Here is a 24089-nt window from a genome sequence, read left to right as displayed (position 1 = left end):
TGGTACATCGGAAATTGCGTCTTGCAAATTGAGACTCGCAAATGGGTTGCAAGTTGCGCGGCGCAATTTTCTTGGTAGTACATCTGGCCCTAGAACTTTGAACATTTTGACCTGCCAGAAAAACATATATCACAATCAAGCAAAAAGATATAACAAAGTAGGTATACATAAATTATCAAAAAGGAAAACTCTCCCGAAAAGCAAGTGAAAATAAACATAATGACTGCAACCTATCCAAACAACCAACAAACATTTAAAATAAAATTGACCTTTTTTACCTCAAACAGAAAAGAAAGCATTGTCTCCACATTGCAACATCCCCACCAGAAAAGTTAGAGGCACCAGGGCCGTTTCTTGGTGTTTTGTCGCCCTAGGCGAGAATTGAAAAATGCCTCCCCCTCCCTTTTACTTTATTTTCAATTTGGACCAGTGTGTCTGTCAGTGTGTTGTGTGTGCGCGCGTGTGGGCAGTGTCTGTAAAAGAGTTTATGTATGTGTGGGGGTGCATGCGTATTTGTGGGTGTGTCTGCAGGAATGTGTGCTTAGGTGTCTACAGAAAGGTTGTGTGCGTGTGGTTTGCTTAGGTGTCTCTGGGGAGTCGTGTGTGTTTGGATGTCTATAGGGAGGTTGTGTGTGTGTGTGTGCTTGAATGCATGTGTCTAGATAGGGAGATAGTCTGTGTGTGTTTGGGTGTGTATATAGGCCCTCTGAACCCCGGCGCCAATGCTCTTGCTGCACTAATGGAGGCTACGGCTCTGGTCGGTGGATGCGATTAACGAAGGAACTGAGATTAGAGAAGGTTTAAACCTGGATCAGTTGCTGCAGCACCTGGCCTCACGCTGCCTACATTAGGGACAAGCGTATGTTTTTCGTTCCAATGTGCATGAATGTGCAGAAATGGAAGCAAGTGACCACGAACCTCTGCTGCATCTCTAGCTGCCACAATCTAATCTGGGGATGCATGTCCATTTTTCTGTACTACACTGCGCACTCAACACTCCTCACTGGAAAGCACGGGGAGCACGTTTCCCTAAGCAATGTAAGTGCAGAAAGGTATTCTATCATAACACCTGCACCATTAAAGTCCCTTCCATGATAGCTTTTCTGAATCCCCTCGCTCCTATACCCCTTTGTCACATCCTGTTGGGTGACACGTGCTCCTCCGACAAGAACGGATTTTCCGGGAAGTATTGGGGAATATCTAGATCTAGACAAGGAAATATACAAAGGTTCCATGCGCAGCACACAGCCACCTTGTGCCCTACAGCACATTAAATTCAATGACGCAATGCAAAATGCTGGGGCCAACAGGCAGAATTTGAAGTGGGCCCCTGAGTCTCCCATATCTCACAGATTGAGGGACGGTCTCGACCTTCTTGGGCCCCCTTTGGAGACAACACCAATGAATATTGGAATCTCAGTGCAGTCAGGGCCGTTTCTACCATTAGGCAGGACCAGGCGGCCGCCTAGGGCGGCAAAAGGGGGAGGACGGCAAAAGGGGGAGGGCGGCAAAGGGAAGACCCGGAACGATAATGGCGCAGCAAGACAAGAAGGTTTTTTGAAAATCTTTCGGGCTCCGGTAAAGCAATCGCTGTGCTGACCAGCAGGAGGGGATGCACAAGCTAAGCGGCTTGCGTGGAGGTGTGAGGCAAGGGACATGATCTAGCGCTGGGTTGAGGTTAGATTGGGGACTCTGCATTTGGAGACTGCTGCCTGTCTTGTTCTCCGCCTGGGAAAATAAGCTCACCAACTTCTGTGGCACCAAGCTCATGAACGGCAGCCATGGGGATGCGAAGAGATGTTATGTTATCTTATCTCTGTACAGCAATGACGTGACGTAATGTAACATTTGAATAGCATATAGAGGAGAGGAAATGCAGGATTATGGTGCTGCCCTTCGTTTATAAACAGTTCATAGGTGTGAATGATACAAATTCAGATTTAGGGGTGTGTGGCTAGAGTTTCCTGTAGAGAGTAATAAATATCAGTACTTCGCCTTTGGTGTGGGATAATTCATTAGCTTTCTCTGGTTGTGGGTGTCTACTTTACTTAGCTTGTTTTGGCACCTACAAGCAGATTCTAAGTCTGTGTCCATAGACCCGTGCCCAGACTTTTACCTTTGTTTAGGAATACTTAGCCCATCTGTGCCTGTGGGTAGGTGGGGGCACTAGTCAAAACTTTGCTTAATATAAATGACACCTGATCAGAATAAACCTTGGCTGGAGGATATATGCTTAGATTTAGCCCCATAGTGTAATGCAAAACAATGCCTCCCACTGCAGAATGTGGTGAGGGGCCACTGCACTGAGATTCCAATATTCATTGGTGTTGTCTCCAAAGGGGGCCCAAGGAGGTCGAGACCGTCCCTCAATCTGTGAGATATGGGAGACTCAGGGGCCCACTTCAAATTCTGCCTGAAGGCCCCAGCATTTTGCATTGCGTCATTGAATTTAATGTGCTGTAGGGCACAAGGTGGCTGTGTGCTGCGCATGAAACCTTTGTATATTTCCTTGTCTAGATCTAGATATTCCCCAATACTTCCCGGAAAATCCGTTCTTGTCGGAGGAGCAAGTGTCACCCAACAGGATGTGACAAAGGGGTATAGGAGCGAGGGGATTCAGAAAAGCTATCATGGAAGGGACTTTAATGGTGCAGGTGTTATGATAGAATACCTTTCTGCACTTACATTGCTTAGGGAAACGTGCTCCCCGTGCTTTCCAGTGAGGAGTGTTGAGTGCGCAGTGTAGTACAGAAAAATGGACATGCATCCCCAGATTAGATTGTGGCAGCTAGAGATGCAGCAGAGGTTCGTTGTCACTCGCTTCCATTTCTGCACATTCATGCACATTGGAACGAAAAACATACGCTTGTCCCTAATGTAGCTAGCGTGAGGCCAGGTGCTGCAGCAACTGATCCAGGTTTAAACCTTTTCTAATCTCAGTTCCTTCGTTAATCGCATCCACCGACCAGAGCCGTAGCCTCCATTAGTGCAGCAAGAGCATTGGCGCCGGGGTTCAGAGGGCCTATATACACACCCAAACACACACAGACTATCTCCCTATCTAAATATTTAATCAACAGGGAGAGATGAGGATTTTGTGTGTCCGTTTCTTTCCGCAAAAGTAATGTATTTTTTAATCAACAAAAATGGACACTTGTAACACTGCTCAACCTTCGGTTCAGTGTAAATAAGGAAACCCTCAGAGAAGTCAATGTATAGATGGAATTGCGGTATATTTGTTTCATCCGCCCCACATTGACATTCACGCAGTTATCATAGGGTTATTCCTATTTGTGTGTACTGCTTGCCTCATCCAGAGGCACCTCCAGTCTCGAGTGCAGTGTCCAGAGACAAAAAGGATTTTCCCACAAAAAGTTGTTAAAAATTAAAAAATATGCCAAAATAAGTTTATTGCAAGGCAAATTTCCATTAGTTAAAAAGGATTTTATATACTAAGTTTTGGCCGAGTTACTGGGCCATGCAGTATTGTAAAAAGAAGATTGTCGACATGTCTCAGCTCTTTGGGCCCGAAGGTCTGTAGAGCTTTCGTCAGGACTTACAAAACAAAATAAACAAAATTTATATACACATATAATACTACTCACACAATTTGTGCGGTAATCCCTTTCTCATAATTATATGAGAAGTGTGCTCTTCACGATCTATGGAAGAATGTAAATTGAAACGTTTTAGCTGGTAACATTGGCTTTAAATATTTTTGTGTTTTTTTTTGCAGAATCACAGGTAATAATTTTATTGACACTGGATTACTCATGCAGGGTGAGAAATAGGGAAGCCATTGATACACCTAAGTTAAATGCGAGTGGGCGCTATGTAATCACATTAACTTGAGGTCGGAGTGATAAGATTGTAGGTGCAGACACTCTGTCGGCATCGTATGGTGTGCATTGTGTATTGGGAACATGTGAAGCGGGCAGATATGTCTGTTGTTTGAGACTCACATTTTACAAATGTGACCGCTAACTTTTTTAAAGCTCAAAATGTAGTTAAGATCAACCTGACTATGTTAGAATAGGGAACGATCGTTTTTACATTAAAAGACATTGCACATGCTCCTTGGTAACTCTGGTCGCACTGTGGTTAGAATACGCGCCCTAGCGTCTAACTCAAAACAGATAGTATTGGCACTTTAAAACACGCAGTTAGGTCTTACCTGTCGTGTAAGAATGCTCTGCTTCCAGCGGGGGAACCACTTCTAGTAGATGCAGAGCTGAAGTAGAGCAGAAACCTCCATAAGTATGGGGAAAAGGGGTCAATACGTCTTACCCGTGGTAAAGTTCGGGGATATCGTGCCACCATTACCCGCGTGGAGGCTACGCTCTAGCCTTGTGCTGACTCTGCCCCCGGAGTGCGGAAGTCGCGTTGTAGTTTCTTTTTTAAAGGCGGTAGGTCGTTCAGATTTAAAGGCACATTGGCAAGTCGTATTACTTGTGGACATGATTGTAGTTAAAAACTTGAGGTTTTTCTCAATGGGTCACAGATTGAGATACAGTAGGGTGTTAATTCGGGTATTGTTAGTTATTTTTATGCAATAACGTCTCGGTTTCATCTTTTGGGTCGGACCTTTTTTTAAAAAGGGAAAAAGTCAAATGTAACAGGCAAATTTGTTACATATTTTCAGATCTTTTCAGTTAATTCTATTCTTGTTTACTTTGCAAAGTGGTGCCAAGCAATATTGTCATTCAAACCAATTTCGAATGTGCGTAAGCGGTCCACCCATCTTTGCTCCTTTTCATATAGTGCTTTTTCCATATTGCCAGATTTGTTGGTCAGCATCTCGATGACTGTCCACTGCATTTCTTCATGGGTGTGGTTCATTTCCAAATAATGGGAGCACAATTTGGTAGTGTTCTTTCTTAACCTGATGTTACTCTTGTGCTCTCCTTTCCTGAGTTTAATCTTACGACAGGTCATCCCAATGTATTGTTTCTGACATGGGCACTGGATCATGTAAATAACATGGGATGAGTTACAATTTGTAAACTGTTTTTGTGTCCAAACAAAGTTATTCTTTAGTAGTAGGGTTTTTGTGGCTGTTGTTGTTTTGCAAGCAACACAGGTTCCGCAGGGATAATGTCCTGACAGAGGGGTCATATTAACACTGTTAGTTACTGGCAAACGGGTATTGGGCCTGGGACGAGTGTGCACAAAAGTGTCCATTAAGTTTTTTGTCCTTCTATTAGCGAACCTTGGTCTTGGCCAATCGAACTGTCCAGTGTTCACTATATGCCAGTTCTTTTTAATCAATTTCTGAATGGCATAGGTTGCTGGATTAAAGGTGGTCACACACGTAGTTAAATCTTTTACTGGTTCTTTGTGATATGTTTGGAGGAGGCATTCGCGTGGTTGGTTGTCAGCTCTTTTTTTACACTTTTTGATGACTCTTTCGGTGTAATCCCTCTTTCTTAATTTTTCACATAGGCCTATTGCTTGTTCTTGATAATCACTATTCTTGCTGCAATTTCTTTTGAGGCGCAAGAATTGACTGAAAGGCAAATTGTCTCTTAGAGGCTTGGGATGGTGACTTTTGTGTGACAGCAAGCTGTTTTTAGCTGTTGGTTTTGTATATGTTTTCCTCTGCAAGATTCTCCTGTCATTAAAAATTGTCAGGTCCAGGAAGTCAAGGTGGTTATTGCTGGAGGTGTGTGTGAATTTTAACCAAGGGTCCAGGGTATTGAGCCATGACATAAACTCTGTCAGGTTTTGTTCAGTGTTCCAAATAAGGAGAATGTCATCAATGTATCTCTTCCAGTATATGATACTGGAAGAGAACATGTTGGTTTCATTGAGGACAAATTGTGTTTCAAATTGGCTCACGTAGAGTCCTGCCACCGAAGGCGCGAAGGCGCTGCCCATGGAGGTACCATGGGTTTGGAGGTACATCTTGTCGTCATATTTGAAGAAATTTTCTTTGAGTGCCAGTTTACAGCATTCCAGGATAAAGTGCCTCGGTGTGTTATACTGCCAGTCCTCTGAATAAAGGACGTCCTCTAACATCTGTAGTGTTGCATCTTGGGGAAGGCTTGTGAATAGGGATTCCACGTCCAAGCCGACTAAAAGCATTGTTTCAGGATCAAAGGGCATGTCTGAAATCTGTATTAAGAGATCTCTTGTATCTTTTAGATACGTTTGGGTTTTTTGAACCAAAGGTTTCAAAAATTCGTCTGCAAATTTTGAAAGGGGCTCAAGCACTGATCCAATTCCGGACACTATCGGGCGTCCTGGTGGTGGTGTCCTATTTTTATGGGTTTTTGGAAGGGAGTAGAAATATGGAGTGACTGGCTCCCTTATCTTCAAGAAATCCGCTTCTTTTTTGGATATCCACCTTTTAGTTTCAGCCTCATATACCATGATGGATATGGTATTCTAGAGTCTCTCAGTGGGATCCACCGTGATTCTCTGGTAAAATCTGGTGTCTGAGAGGAGAGCCAGGCATTGTTGGTTATAGCCCGCCTTATTTAGGATTACTGTGCCTCCCCCCTTGTCCGCAGGTTTTATCACCAGGTTGTCGTTTTTACTCAGATCTTCCATTGCCAAACGTTCCTTCTTTGTCAGATTTTGAAAAACTTTGGTCCTGTTTGTGTCCATATTATCTATTCCTTTTAGGAGAGCTTGCTCAAAGGTATGGAGTTCCGGCGGTATTCTGGATGCTGGGGGGTTGAAAGTTGATTTTTTCCGAAGGGTTGTGTCGCCCTCTTGCTGTTGGGTAGTAGTATTGGTGAAGAGTGCTTTAAGTTTAAGAGTTCTGCAAAATTCAGCCAGTTCACTTTTGATTTTGAAAGTGTCAATTTTTGGGGTAGGGACAAAGCCCAATCCTTTATTAAGGACAGATATTTGGTCACTGTTGAGCTCTACATCTGAGAGGTTGACAATTAATGATTGCTCTTGCTGGTGGAAGGTTGTGCTGCTGCCATGCTCCGAGTTTGAACATTCCTCTGCTGGTCTTGCCAGGTCAGTGACTATCTTTTTCCTCGTGGCTGTGAGCGGCCTCGGGATAAAAAAGAAGGCTGTTCTTGTTGATGTGTATTGTGTTGTCCTGGCAGTTGCTGGTCCATCATTTGGGGCATCTGTTGCATCCCTTGCATCCCTTGTTGGAATGGATCAGCCCAACCTCCGTAGTGTGGGACAAATGGTTGGTAGTATGGCATGTTAAAGCCGGGGTGGTAGGGGCGTTGCCATCTGTTTCCCCTTCTTGGGCGTTGGTATCGGAAGTTAATCCGGCCTCTAGTGGGGTTGTAATCATCTGAACTGTTAAAAGAATTGTTGGATGAATTTTTTCCGGTGGATTCATTGTCTGAGTTTGCTTCTGAGACAATATAATCGTTTTTGATGTATGGGTGCATTTTCTCTTGGCTGAATTTCTTGATGTCTTTTGCAAGTTTCTGCAATTTGTTCTGCATAAGGAACTCTTGTGTTTCTTCCATTTCCTTTGTCATTTCATCCAGTCTTTTTTTATAGACTTGTGGGTTAATGCCCTTTTTCAACTCATTTTCACAGGCTTGTATTTCCAAGAGTAGGGCTTCTGAGAGTCGTCTTGCTGTCTTAATAATCAGGACCAAATAGTCTAAGGTGCATTTCCATGAGATGGAGGACCAGTCTTTGCGGAATGCCAAATCATGGAGGAAGATCCGGGGTGCATTTCCTACCCATAGGCCTCTAGGGGCTATTTTGGACCTTAAGTACTCTGTCATTATGATTCCATGAATCGCAGTTCTTATTTGGTTTTTCTTCTTCTCTGACAAAGTATCCCAGTCATCTGTTTGGGATAGGGCTTCTGTTAAGTCTGTATTGTTTAGGAGTGGTTGCGCCGCTAGTAGTTCATCAATATCACTTGCATCATAGCTTAATCCCACAATTCCTTCCATGATTCAAGTTTTTTTTTAAAACGTATTTGTAACTTTCAGATCCCGCAGCTGTACGCTGCTTTAGTAGATATTTAATCAACAGGGAGGGATGAGGATTTTGTGTGTCCGTTTCTTTCCCCAAAAGTAATGTATTTTTTAATCAACAAAAATGGACACTTGTAACACTGCTCAACCTTCGGTTCAGTGTAAATAAGGAAACCCTCAGAGAAGTCAATGTATAGATGGAATTGCGGTATATTTGTTTCATCCGCCCCACATTGACATTCACGCAGTTATCATAGGGTTATTCCTATTTGTGTGTACTGCTTGCCTCATCCAGAGGCACCTCCAGTCTCGAGTGCAGTGTCCAGAGACAAAAAGGATTTTCCCACAAAAAGTTGTTAAAAATGAAAAAATATGCCAAAATAAGTTTATTGCAAGGCAAATTTCCATTAGTTAAAAAGGATTTTATATACTAAGTTTTGGCCGAGTTACTGGGCCATGCAGTATTGTAAAAAGAAGATTGTCGACATGTTTCAGCTCTTTGGGCCCGAAGGTCTGTAGAGCTTTCGTCAGGACTTACAAAACAAAATAAACAAAATTTATATACACATATAATACTACTCACACAATTTGTGCGGTAATCCCTTTCTCATAATTATATGAGAAGTGTGCTCTTCATGATCTATGGAAGAATGTAAATTGAAACGTTTTAGCTGGTAACATTGGCTTTAAATATTTTTGTGGTTTTTTTTGCAGAATCACAGGTAATAATTTTATTCACACTGGGATTACTCATGCAGGAAGAGAAATAGGGAAGCCATTGATACACCTAAGTTAAATGCGAGTGGGCGCTATGTAATCACATTAACTTGAGGTCGGAGTGATAAGATTGTAGGTGCAGATACTCTGTCGGCATCGTATGATGTGCATTGTGTATTGTGAACATGTGAAGCGGGCAGATATGTCTGTTGTTTGAGACTCACATTTTACAAATGTGACCGCTAACTTTTTTAAAGCTCAAAATGTAGTTAAGATCAACCTGACTATGTTAGAATAGGGAACGATCGTTTTTACATTAAAAGACATTGCACATGCTCCTTGGTAACTCTGGTCGCACTGTGGTTAGAATACGCGCCCTAGCGTCTAACTCAAAACAGATAGTATTGGCACTTTAAAACACGCAGTTAGGTCTTACCTGTCGTGTAAGAATGCTCTGCTTCCAGCGGGGGAACCACTTCTAGTAGATGCAGAGCTGAAGTAGAGTAGAAACCTCTATAAGTATGGGGAAAAGGGGTCAATACGTCTTACCCGTGGTAAAGTTCGGGGATATCGTGCCGCCATAACCCGCGTGGAGGCTACGCTCTAGCCTTGTGCTGACTCTGCCCCCGGAGTGCGGAAGTCGCGTTGTAGTTTCTTTTTTAAAGGCGGTAGGTCGTTCAGATTTAAAGGCACATTGGCAAGTCGTATTACTTGTGGACATGATTGTAGTTAAAAACTTGGGTTTTTCTCAATGGGTCACAGATTGAGATACAGTAGGGTGTTAATTCGGGTATTGTTAGTTATTTTTATGCAATAACGTCTCGGTTTCATCTTTTGGGTCGGACCTTTTTTTAAAAAGGGAAAAAGTCAAATGTAACAGGCAAATTTGTTACATATTTTCAGATCTTTTCAGTTAATTCTATTCTTGTTTACTTTGCAAAGTGGTGCCAAGCAATATTGTCATTCAAACCAATTTCGAATGTGCGTAAGCGGTCCACCCATCTTTGCTGCTTTTCATATAGTGCTTTTTCCACATTGCCAGATTTGTTGGTCAGCATCTCGATGACTGTCCACTGCATTTCTTCATGGGTGTGGTTCATTTCCAAATAATGGGAGCACAATTTGGTAGTGTTCTTTCTTAACCTGATGTTACTCTTGTGCTCTCCTATCCTGAGTTTAATCTTACGACAGGTCATCCCAATGTATTGTTTCTGACATGGGCACTGGATCATGTAAATAACATGGGATGAGTTACAATTTGTAAACTGTTTTTGTGTCCAAACAAAGTTATTCTTTAGTAGTAGGGTTTTTGTGGCTGTTGTTGTTTTGCAAGCAACACAGGTTCCGCAGGGATAATGTCCTGACAGAGGGGTCATATTAACACTGTTAGTTACTGGCAAACGGGTATTGGTCCTGGGACGAGTGTGCACAAAAGTGTCCTTTAAGTTTTTTGTCCTTCTATTAGCGAACCTTGGTCTTGGCCAATCGAACTGTCCAGTGTTCACTATATGCCAGTTCTTTTTAATCAATTTCTGAATGGCATAGGTTGCTGGATTAAAGGTGGTCACACACGTAGTTAAATCTTTTACTGGTTCTTTGTGATATGTTTGGAGGAGGCATTCGCGTGGTTGGTTGTCAGCTCTTTTTTTACACTTTTTGATGACTCTTTCGGTGTAATCCCTCTTTCTTAATTTTTCACATAGGCCTATTGCTTGTTCTTGATAATCACTATTCTTGCTGCAATTTCTTTTGAGGCGCAAGAATTGACTGAAAGGCAAATTGTCTCTTAGAGGCTTGGGATGGTGACTTTTGTGTGACAGCAAGCTGTTTTTAGCTGTTGGTTTTGTATATGTTTTCGTCTGCAAGATTCTCCTGTCATTAAAAATTGTCAGGTCCAGGAAGTCAAGGTGGTTATTGCTGGAGGTGTGTGTGAATTTTAACCAAGGGTCCAGGGTATTGAGCCATGACATAAACTCTGTCAGGTTTTGTTCAGTGTTCCAAATAAGGAGAATGTCATCAATGTATCTCTTCCAGTATATGATACTGGAAGAGAACATGTGGGTTTCATTGAGGACAAATTGTGTTTCAAATTGGCTCACGTAGAGTCCTGCCACCGAAGGCACGAAGGCGCTGCCCATGGAGGTACCATGGGTTTGGAGGTACATCTTGTCGTCATATTTGAAGAAATTTTCTTTGAGTGCCAGTTTACAGCATTCCAGGATAAAGTGCCTCGGTGTGTTATACTGCCAGTCCTCTGAATAAAGGACGTCCTCTAACATCTGTAGTGTTGCATCTTGGGGAAGGCTTGTGAATAGGGATTCCACGTCCAAGCCGACTAAAAGCATTGTTTCAGGATCAAAGGGCATGTCTGAAATCTGTATTAAGAGATATCTTGTATCTTTTAGATACGTTTGGGTTTTTTGAACCAAAGGTTTCAAAAATTCGTCTGCAAATTTTGAAAGGGGCTCAAGCACTGATCCAATTCCGGACACTATCGGGCGTCCTGGTGGTGGTGTCCTATTTTTATGGGTTTTTGGAAGGGAGTAGAAATATGGAGTGACTGGCTCCCTTATCTTCAAGAAATCCGCTTCTTTTTTGGATATCCACCTTTTAGTTTCAGCCTCATATACCATGATGGATATGGTATTCTGGAGTCTCTCAGTGGGATCCACCGTGATTCTCTGGTAAAATCTGGTGTCTGAGAGGAGAGCCAGGCATTGTTGGTTATAGCCCGCCTTATTTAGGATTACTGTGCCTCCCCCCTTGTCCGCAGGTTTTATCACCAGGTCATCGTTTTTACTCAGATCTTCCATTGCCAAACGTTCCTTCTTTGTCAGATTTTGAAAAACTTTGGTCCTGTTTGTGTCCATATTATCTATTCCTTTTAGGAGAGCTTGCTCAAAGGTATGGAGTTCCGGCGGTATGCTGGATGCTGGGGGGTTGAAAGTTGATTTTTTTCCGAAGGGTTGTGTCGCCCTCTTGCTGTTGGGTAGTAGTATTGGTGAAGAATGCTTTAAGTTTAAGAGTTCTGCAAAATTCAGCCAGTTCACTTTTGATTTTGAAAGTGTCAATTTTTGGGGTAGGGACAAAGCCCAATCCTTTATTAAGGACAGATATTTGGTCACTGTTGAGCTCTACATCTGAGAGGTTGACAATTAATGATTGCTCTTGCTGGTGGAAGGTTGTGCTGCTGCCATGCTCCGAGTTTGAACATTCCTCTGCTGGTCTTGCCAGGTCAGTGACTTTCTTTTTCCTCGTGGCTGTGAGCGGCCTCGTAGCAAGAGCATTGGCGCCGGGGTTCAGAGGGCCTATATACACACCCAAACACACACAGACTATCTCCCTATCTAGACACATGCATTCAAACACACACAACCTCCCTATAGACATCCAAACACACACGACTCCCCAGAGACACCTAAGCAAACCACACGCACACAACCTTTCTGTAGACACCTAAGCACACATTCATGCAGACACACCCACAAATACGCTTGCACCCCCACACATACATAAACTCTTTTACAGACACTGCCCACACGCGCGCACACCTAACACACTGACAGACACACTGGTCCAAATTGCAAATAAAGTAAAAGGGAGGGGGAGGCATTTTTCAATTCTCGCCTAGGGCGACAAAACACCTACAAACGGCCCTGAGTGCAGTGGCCCTTCACCACATTCTGCAGTGGGAGGCATTGTTTTGCATTACACTATGGGGCTAAATCTAAGCATATATCCTCCAGCCAAGGTTTATTCTGATCAGGTGTCATTTATATTAAGCAAAGTTTTGACTAGTGCGCCCACCTACCCACAGGCACAGACGGGCTAAGTATTCCTAAACAAAGGTAAAAGTCTGGGCACGGGTCTATGGACACAGACTTAAAATCTGCTTGTAGGTGCCAAAACAAGCTAAGTAAAGTAGACACCCACAACCAGAGAAAGCTAATGAATTATCCCACACCAAAGGCGAAGTACTGATATTTATTACTCTCTACAGGAAACTCTAGCCACACACCCCTAAATCTGAATTTGTATCATTCACACCTATGAACTGTTTATAAACGAAGGGCAGCACCATAATCCTGCATTTCCTCTCCTCTATATTCTATTCAAATGTTACATTACGTCACGTCTTTGCTGTACAGAGATAAGATACATAACATCTCTTCGCATCCCCATGGCTGCCGTTCATGAGCTTGGTGCCACAGAAGTTGGTGAGCTTATTTTCCCAGGCGGAGAACAAGACAGGCAGCAGTCTCCAAATGCAGAGTCCCCAATCTAACCTCCACCCAGCGCTAGATCATGTCCCTTGCCTCACACCTCCACGCAAGCTGCTTAGCTTGTGCATCCCCTCCTGCTGGTCAGCACAGCGATTGCTTTACCGGAGCCCGAAAGATTTTCAAAAAACCTTCTTGTCTGGCTGCGCCATTATCGTTCCGGGTCTTCCCTTTGCCGCCCTCCCCCTTTTGCCGCCCTCCCCCTTTTGCCGCACTAGGCGGCCGCCTAGTCCTGCCTAATGGTAGAAACGGCCCTGAGAGGCACACAAATTTCATCAACTAAATACTTAAAAAACGACGAATACTGCAAAACGAGGAAACTCTGTTGGATTCTCTGACCAGCTCCTGAAAGAAGAAATATATACATCTCAACAACTACCTAATCAAGAAAGTAAAACTTACAATTAAACTAAAGCTTACCTGTGATTAAAATAAAGAATGTAAAATAGCAAATAATTAACAAAACACTCTCCAACTTCTATCTCTTTACATGGATTTCCTACCAGAAAACATTTAGTGCCAGATGTACGGCCAATTTTAGCATGCGCAAACGGGTTAGCGACACATTTGCGCATGCTAAAATTGGCATGGCCATGTGCCAACACATTTTTGCTAGTCGCAAATGACTTGCGACTCGCAAGAAAGTGTTTATAGACTCGCTATTTGGAAGGGGCATTCCCTTCCAGATAGTGACTCTCTAAGCCATGTATGAATGTTTTGCGACCGCAATTGTGGTCGCAAAATACTTGGAAATTACCACCCTCTTCAAGAGGGTGGCAATGCAGTCGCAATTTGGAAGGGGTCCCCAGGGGATCCCTTCCACTTTGTGACAGTCTGCCCAAAAAACTTTTAAGGGCAGGCAGTGGTCCCAGGGACCACTACCTGCCCTTCAAAAATGAAACAAAAACTTTTTTTCTTTTTAAATGCATCCCGTTTTCCTTAAGGAAAATGGTCTGCATTTAAAAAATGCTTTATTTAATAGCAGTCCCAGACATAGTGGTCTGCTGAGCCTAGCAGGCCACCATACCTAGGAGGGCCTGTCATTCCCAATGTGCTCGCAAATTGCGAGAGGCTCATTAATATTAATGAGCCTTACAATTTGCGACCTCATTGGGAATCGCAAAGTGTGAAACACACTGTTGTACATCAAAAGTTGCGGCATGCAAATTGAGACTCGCAAAAGGGTCGCAATTTGCAAGGCGCAATTTTCTTGGGCGTACATCTGGCCCTAGAACTTCGAAAAGTGATGACCTGCCGGAAAAAACATGTATCACAATCAAGCAAAAAGATACAACAAAGTAAGTATACATAAATTATCAAAAATATAAACTCTCCCGAAAAGCGAGTAAAAATAAACCTAATGACTGCAACCTATACAAACAACCAACAAACATTTAAAATGAAACTGACCTTTTTGACCTCAAACACAAAAGAAAGCATTGTCTCCACATTGCAACATCCCCACCAGAAAAGTTGCACGTGTAAGTATAAATAATGCAAGTAGTTGCATAATTTTATAGGTAAATAACAAATGTATGAACTTAAAAAAATATATTTATTTATACTATTACACTACTATCAGATACAAAACAGAGAGAGCTAAATATATAACATCATAGAAAGGAAAGCAGTTCCTAAATAACATGGACTATACCTACAGCCAAGAAAGTTCATCGGCAGAAATGATAGAATTGGAAATGTACCAAAAAATATTCTAATGCATGCTATGGGAGAGCCACTTTAAAAGATGATGTTGTAATTCATGTAAGGGAACACAACCTCCCCCAAAATAGGAGTAAAGGAGGTATTTCAGGATATAAGAGAGGCACGCTCTAGCTCCCAGGAACCCACAACCAAAATCCTTAAAGATATGCTTTCTAAAGTCCACAAAGAAATCACAGGCCAACTACCACCTATGCCCACTTTAAAACATTTAATGGCACAAAGTAAAAAAGACAACAGTAATACTCCTTGTGACCCTAGAAGATACCAACACATAGAATACCTGAACCTCAAACAAAGACACATAATGAGAAACCTTTCCTGTTATATAACAACCTAAACAATGATAAACAAATCCTAATACTTTCTACAGCAGATAACATGTTAAAACTAAGCCATTGTCCAACCTGGATGACAAATGTGACCTTCAAAATGTGTTCCAAACCATTCACTCAGGTATACACTATACATGGTGAATATCACAATGCAAATATCCCATTTATATATACCCTACTACAAAATAAACAAAGCAGCACTAACTATGAACACTTAAACCACATTAAACATACAACAAATTACTGCTACTCACAAAACATAATCATAAACTTTGAATAGGCCATGGTTCAAACCATTTTAAATATTTACCCACACACAGCCATACAAGGCTGTTACTACCATTTCAATTACAACATATGGAGACACTTCCAACAATTTGCACTTAGGCCCCGGTTACGAGGACCGCTGCAGTCCTGCCAAGCAAATTACAAGTTTCCTCTCCGCCACGGTTTTCATGGCAGTGGAACTGACATGAAAACCATGGCAGAGTGTAAACAAACGGGGCCCTACAGGTCCCCCTGGTGCCTCACGCACCTTGAATGCTCACAAGGGGCACAACATTTGCCCCCTGTGTGCATGCACCCCAGTTCCTGCATTGCATGGACTTTTCAGTTCATGCTGTGCAGGAACTGTTTTTGGTGATCCCAATGCGGTACCCATTTTCAGTACACTGTTGTCGGAACGTCAAAAACAATGTCCCCCAGACAGGAGGAAACTCCTAATCTGGCAGGTGGTCTGACCACGGCTTTGATGATGTGGTGGCAGGGCAGATCCGGCACCCTACCGCCAAAGTCGTAATCAGGCTCTTAGTGGAGAAATGATACAAATATTAAATTTGCCAATGAGATAAATAAAATTATAGCACTAGCCTATGTCCCTGTAAAAGACGTAGCTAACAACTAAAGTTTACTAATAGAAAGCACTTTCAGAGAACACAACGATGACAAACTAAGGGGTCTATTAGGATGGTGGACAGATGGCCGCTGCCAGACCGGCGGTGGGAACCGCCGGGCCAGCTGTGGATATCTGCCCTCAATCGCGACCCAGAAAACTAGCATGGCGGTGACGACTGCTGCGATGAGATTTTCCGCCCGCCACTTGTCCGCCAGTATATGTCCGCATGCCTGCTTAGCGGGCGGAACTAGACCACTACAATGGTGCAGGTGCAGGGCCAGGCTCGCCGGCATGATTATGATGCCGGCGGTAGCCAGCATTTCTGCCGCAGTGGGACCACCATGGAAAGGGATGTGGAGAATGTCTCCGGGGGCCCATTGCAGGAACCCAATGTGTTGGGGGGTGTGGGTGCACTGGGGGGTACCCATGGTACCCCCTCCATGTCCCTGTACCAGTTGGCAGGCATTGTGAAGTGTCTGCCACGCAGTGCAGTGATATGCATGACATGCTCCTTTTTACCACGCAGCGGTGCTGCTGGCAGCAGCAACCACTGCAATGTTAAAGACCACTATTACACTGCCACGGTTGGATTTCGACTGCAGAGCATACTAATTGGACCTGCGGTTATGCCGCGGTCTTTACCCGCTACCATGGCGGTCAGTGTGATTTTCCAACCGCCATCCTAATAGACTCCTAAGCACCTTAATGGTTTTCTTCTATCTGGTGGGCAGTTCTTTGGCATTCCCAGGGCTGTGCCTGAGGCAGTACATGCATGGACTGCTGCAGTTTATGCCGTGCAGGTAATGGAGTGCATGCATCCAGCATCCACAAAATGGCAGCCATCCACATGATCTAACAACAACAAGCAAGAAGGTATGGAACAAAGAACACATGCAGGCCTATGACAGCATACTGACTGCCTACACAAAATGGCTGCTGGCCACAAGTTAAAAAAACAACAAGCATGGAGGTATGGACAACAAAATACACATGCAGCAGGAAGGGGTGGGAGCACACTGCTTCACCTCCCAGCACAGTTCGCCCCTTAGCATTATGGTAAATGCAGTTCTTAGTATGTGCGTACTTGAGAGTTTACTGGAGTGTTCCATCAAAGTTGGTGCAAGGTAGTGCTGTACATCTCTAGACACGTGTTTCTGGATTTCATCCGTCATCAGTAGAAATATGTTGTTTGTCCTTTTAGTGCTTTCAAATGGAATATGACATGTTTTTCATGTACATCCATTTACATTGACAGCATTTAAGTTGCCTATCACTGTTCTTACCTGTTTCATAATCATATATTTCAACTTCCATACTGAAAGTTTCTACAACTGCCGGATCAGGCAAAACATTACCGCTAGCTCATATACATTGGATCCATCCACAAAGGAAACATCTATCCCATTATTGCCCCTCCCACCCCCGGGAAACCTTGAACAAAGACGACCTTACTGCTAGCCAGCAGTCGTCATCCAAGTTCTCTCCTGAGGATTGCTAGCCCCCAACAACCAGCAGGTCTCCCCTCCACATAGCTCCCACTCTGCAGGTTCCTCAGTCAAGTCACTAACACACTCCTGTTCAAGTGTAAATCTGGTCATCTCTAAATCATCGGAGGAAGATGACAACTATATTGAAGAAGAGCTTCCCCCTCCATAACTTTGCAAACCAATCCTCACTACAACTGACAACCTTCTGGCATGTCAGAGGACCACTCCTGTGCGGAGTTTGGCATAGCTAAATTCTGTCAACTGGGAGGATCAGTTTTTCATATAGCAGTCATCTCTATGGGAGATAGTTATGACATGGGTACTATCTTGCATGAGATTGTCTACCACATTAAAGGAATTCCTCATATGTTTGACAGCAGTGGCATGCCTTGGAAGAAGTTGAGAAATTTTGCCAACACATGGTAAGGTTGCACCATAAACATCTTAGGTGTTTTTGGGAAGAGAGTGCAACATGCCTTGATGATACTTAAGTTAAAGGCAATAACAAACAAGTGGCAATGACAATCTGCATGGCGAACATATGCAAAGGACTCACCTGAAGTACCATAACAACCTGTCAGGCACACACCACCCTCAAACCCTGAAAGTAATTAACTTACAACAACCACAAACCTACCACCTCTACTCCAAAGGTCAATTCCATACTCAGAACCTTAATTTCAGCATCTAAATATTATATCAAAATAAGTCCAACCTAAGCAGCCTTAACACACAGTAGAGAGGGTCCTAAAAAAAGTCAAATGTATACACCAAAGTTAAATGCCCAAATAAAACTGAAAGTTAGCTCCCTCTGCCCAGATTGTGTGTTAGAATTTTAGTCCTAATCTGGGGACAAAAGACATTTTACTCACTCTCAGATGCGGGCATGTAGGTGGCCAGTGCGGGACTGTACACCCATGAAAAACATTATACATTGGGGAAGCATTAGAAACAGGTTATGACCCCTAAGATCATCTCACTCATGACATGTTCATTGGCATCATTGTTGACATCACTGATAACGAATTTATGACATAATATCGACAGACAGAATATAGACATACAAAAATATAGACACAAAAATATCGAAATCAAAAATATCGGAGTTCTATCTACATAAAGGTAAGTACAAAAATATCGAGAAAAAAATATAGTAGTACAAAAATATCGAAGTTAAAAATATCGTTTTTAATGTATTAATAATAATGTACAAATAATTTAAAAATACATATAATTTACAAATTTAAATATAAACATTAAAACATATTTAAAAAAATAATAACTAATGCATACACATTTAAAATAAATTAAAAAATACATATAAATTAATATATATACTTACTCTACATATTGCAACAGTAGGATAGCGTAGGGGTAAAAATTACTATTCCCACTCCTGAGAGTGCAACAGTAAGGAAAGCGTTGGATAGCGTAGGGGTAAAAATTACTATTCCCACTCCAGACGGTGCAACAGTAGGGAAAGCGTTGGATAGCGTAGGGGTAAAAATTACTATTCCCACTCCAGAGGGTGCAACAGTAGGGAAAGCGTTGGATAGTGTAGGGGTAAAAATTACTATTCCCACTCCAGAGGGTGCAACAGTAGGGAAAGCATTGGATAGCGTAGGGGTAAAAATTACTATTCCCACTCCAGAGAGTGCAACAGTATGGAAAGCATTGGATAGCGTAGGGCAGTGGTTCCCAAACTTTTTTGACCTGCGGCTCCCTTGACCTATTGGCCATTGGCCGCGGCTCCCCATTATGTCATTTTTTTTGGGTCGGGGGGATGTAAGTTGTTGAGTGTGCAACAGCAGGTTGGGCATCATAGATGGTGGCTGTTTTGGTGCAAAGAGCTGGTCACCGCTGGTCCTTTGCATAGGAGGTCATTGCAGGCAGTGACTGTCATCATGAAGTTCAAGTTTCTGTGGAGCTTCCCGTTGGCAGTCCTTCTAGATGGTCATTGTTCAGAGTAAAGAATCTATATTGCGGGTGCGAGGAGCTCAAACATTTGTATTTTTCACTTGGAGTTAATCAGGAAAACACTCTGCCAGGCAAGGGTCCAGGACCTGAGGGGCTAATGGAGATTAGGACTCACTCCAGCAGAGGTCCAGTTGGTGCTGATCATCTGGGCAGTTGCAAGGAAGCCTCTGGAATCTTGTAGTGTCCATTTAGCTCAAACAGGAGGACAGCCAATAGACCGTTGGAGTCATATCTGAGGAACCTGGGTTCAAGGCAAGTAGGTCCAATCGTTCTTCTTCAGACAGCAGGGCCATCCTTTTCTTGAATCGTCCACTGGTCCAGGTGTGCTCTGATGAGAGGTTCTGTCAGTGCCACTCTTAACCCTAGTGCCAAGCTGTGGGTGAGTGCTGCCCCCTTTGTCTAACCTTACCCCTTTCCTGGGTTTGGCTTCAAACTTTCTAGGCTAATAAAGGGAAGGCAGACCTAGATGTGATTTGCATTTGTCAGTGGCAAGGGAGAGAGCTCTTTGAGGTCAGGAAGTGGGTGCAATACCTGAGTCTACCCTTTGAGGCTCGGGAAAGGCAGAGTACAACTCCCAGGACTTCCTGCTCAGGGAAGAAACACCCTGCACCCCACCCAAAGAACTTTTGTCCCCATGTCTCAAAAGGAATACGTGAAACACCCCAGGACAGCCATTCACAGTCATGTAACCCTGAACACTGGTAGAAAGGTACAGTTCCTTTAGGCATTTTCAGACCAGTACAACTTAAGTACACATGTCCTATTTTTTAAATACTGTGCACCCTGCCCTATAAGCCTGTAGGGCCAAAGGAAGCTTTAGGCCTGGCAAAGGGTTTATTGTGCCAGGCAAAAATAGCAGTTTAAATCTACACTACAGGCTTTAGTGACAGGCCTGTGACATGTTTTACAAGGCGTGGCACAATGAGTGCTCCATCACACTGGTAGCATTTAACTTACAGGCCCTAAGTACAGATAGTACCATTTACTAAGAAATTATAAGTAAATTAAATTTGCCAATTAGGTGGGTCAATTTTACCATGATTTAGGAAGAGAGTACTGTACCCTTGATGGGCAGGGAAAATGTGCACAAAGTCCTAAAAGCCAAAATAATCTGAGTTAGCAAAGAAGGCAAAAATCTGGGGTGACACTGCAGAGATGATCAGGTCCAACAGTCATCAATGATAAATGTCAAGTATGCTAACAAGATATACATGTGTCTATGAAGACGTCTTGGCCTCTAACTGATGTACCTTATGCACTATTTCTGGTCTAGGCCTCGAACAGTGTATTCTATGCATATATCTCCATTTATGGAATGCACTCTAAACATATAACATGCACTTAAACTTTTGTACGAAACTCATTCACCATGAATTAGAAGTGTGTTTTTACAGCTGAGTACACACAATAAAATCTGGGCTCTTAAGGAGGAAAAACAAGTTGGTTCATGAAAAGTGACCTGCAACAGACACAACCCTGCTGCTTTGTTGTGCTTTTATTAATCTAGAATTGAGGCACTAATGATGAAGAGAACACATGTACCACTGGGACACCTTCTCAGCGGTAAAACGATTTATCAGCCCGTCCTCAAATATATTGTTCCTTGTGTAAACAAAAGATCCTCAGTCCTTCAAGCTTGGGACTAAATCGTAGAATGAAGTCAACATAAACATCGTCATACTACTACATTCGTTAAATGTCTATGTTTTTATTTGGTTACTGCTCAAATACATCGTCATTTTTTTGCTACTGTGACTATTAGCTGGGAGAATTAAGCTACTATTTCATTGGCTTGATCAGTGCTGTTAATGCGCAGACTCACTATAGCGAATTGTCAGTAACTCGGCATTCCAGGCATCTGGGGCCCTGGGCAAGCCATTTCAAACAGCAGCTGCTGAGGGGTGCAAGGGAGGGGCTGGTGCTGGTGGGATGTTGTCGGGTGATGTAAGGGACCAGACTCTTCTTTACTGAGACGATTTAAGATCTTTATCTCATTGCCAAGGGCAACCCTTCAGATCCATGCCCCTGAGACCTGGAGGAAATTGTGTTTTTGAAGAAACCCACCAAAACAGTTTACTTCTCTGGGGCAGAAAGTATCGAGGCATTCAGGAGCACTGTGGCTCACACAGAGAATCTGCGAGGTGGGTCCTGCGGGGTACTAGTCGGAGCCCCTCATGGTAAAGCACTTCATTAGTGAATGCTGGTCCATCCGTGCCCGAGCTCTTGTCCATGGGCAGCAATGTTAGATTATCAGAGGGCTGGAAGGGTGGGCGGTGCAGTGTAAGCCTGCTGGGAGGCAGCCTCTGTAGAGTTTGTGTGTGAATGGGACACGGTGCTGTGCTTTTCACACTCATTCATGGCTCATTAGTGCCTGCTGGGAGGCGGGCTCACCAGAGCTGTGTGTGAGTGAAATCCTGACAAGGGGCTTACTTAACTCCCCCACGGCAGTCCCAAATGGGTTATTTGGCGCCACAAAGACAATCTCCAAACTTTAACCTGCTACCTTTTCAACTTTCCCAAGCTGTGCTTGGCGCCCCTGGCTACTTCTAACGGCGCACCAGGGTGCCGCGGCGCACCGTTTGGGAACCACAGGCGTAGGGGTAAAAATTACTATTCCCACTCCAGAGGGTGCAACAGTAGGGAAAGCGTTGGATAGCGTAGGGGTAAAAATTACTATTCCCACTCCAGAGGGTGCAACAGTAGGGAAAGCGTTGGATTGCGTAGGGGTAAAAATTACTATTCCCACTCCAAAGAGTGCAACAGTAGGGAAAGCGTTGGATAGCGTAGGGGTAAAAATTACTATTCCCACTCCAAAGGGTGCAACAGTAGGGAAAGCGTTGGATAGCGTAGGGGTAAAAATTACTAATCCCACTCCAGAGGGTGCAACAGTAGGGAAAGCGTTGGATATCGTAGGGGTAAAAATTACTATTCCCACTCCAGAGGGTGCAACAGTAGGGAAAGCGTTGGATAGCATGGGGGTAAAAATTACTTCCCGCACTACTCCCCCTTTAACACACAACACACTACACATACAAAAAAACACAATTAATATCAATATCAATTAATCAATAATAACAATTAATATTAAATTCATGTAATGATAAATTAGCTAATTAACACATATTATTTACCAATTAATAATTAATTACCAATTAATAATTAATTAAGATATTTACAAGAATAAACAATATTTGTTAATAAATTATTTATAATTACTATTATGAAATAATTAAAAAAAACTAATTAGCAATTCATTATTTAACAATTATTTAACAATAAATACCAATAAATAAATACAATCTCTTTAATTAATTTAATTTAATTATGTCACACCCTATTCCCCTATAAACAGACAACCCACTACACATAAATAAATCACATAAAAAATGTAATTTTCATTTAATCACTTAATAATAATTAATTACCAACTAATTATTAATTAGCAATAACAAAAAATTAAACATATTAGTACATTAACTCTAATTATTTTAATTACCTAATTAATAATAATTAATTACCAAATAATTATTAATTAACAATAAGAAAAAATAATAAACATCACTACATTAACTCTAATTAATTGAATTAACTAATATTGATAATTAATTACCAATTAATTATTAATTAACAATAACAAAAAATAATAAATACTACTACATTAACTCTAATTATTTTAATTAACTAATTAATAATAATTAATTACCAATTAATTATTAATTAACAATAACAAAAAATAATAAACATTACTACATTAACTCTATTTCATTTAATTAACTAATTAATAATAATTAATTAACAATTAATTATTAATTAACAATAACAAAAAATAATAAAGACTACTACATTAACTCTAATTCATTTAATTAACTAATTAATAATAATTAATTAACAATTAATTATTAATTAATAATTATTTATTAATCAAAAATATTTTTAAAACATATTAATCAATTAATTATAATTAAATTACTTCCCACCCTATTCCCCTATAAACCCACAACCCACTCTGATATTAAAATGCAAAATGTAAACAAAATGACTAATTTCTAAACATACATTAAAAAACATGTTTAACAAACATATAAAAAACATAATAAAATACATAACATTAAACAAAATTTCGATATTAGTAACATACATACCTTAATATCGATATTCTGTCTATCGATATTATTGCACATCGATATTCTATACGATCGAAATAAAAACATCGATATTGTATATCGATATTTTAATTTCAATATTTTGTCTCTACCACTGATAACATTTCAACAGGCATCATTGATGACAGCAATGGGCATAGTGGGCACAAGTTCTAGTTAGTACACCACTAGAAAATTCCCTCATGACCTATCTACTTTACATGTTCTAACATTGTTTCTTATTTTCAAATTTTAAATTTCTAAAACACAACACAAATACTTTTTTGTATCATTTCTTAATTATGTCTTTATTTCATCATGATTTCTTTTTACTTTTTTCTAAATTTCTTATATCATATTTTATCCATTTTATACATAGTACATGATTTATCACAGTCGCACATAGTGCATCATTTTATATAAAAAAAGAATTCGTTACACAAAAAATAGAAATAATTACCTAAGACAATTACATGACATATATCACCCTGGCTATAAAAAATCATCAATACTGTCAAAACTCCACTCACACAAATTCATACCCTTTCACACCAACCATATACATCCAGTATCTGTACAAATCTTGAATTATGGGGCAGGAGAAACCTCTGCCCAAATATGAGC

Source organism: Lissotriton helveticus, chromosome 8, assembly GCF_964261635.1.
Source record: "Lissotriton helveticus chromosome 8, aLisHel1.1, whole genome shotgun sequence".
NCBI lineage: Eukaryota > Metazoa > Chordata > Amphibia > Caudata > Salamandridae > Lissotriton > Lissotriton helveticus.
The sequence above is the reverse complement of the archived record's forward strand: the minus strand, read 5'-3'. Positions refer to the sequence as shown.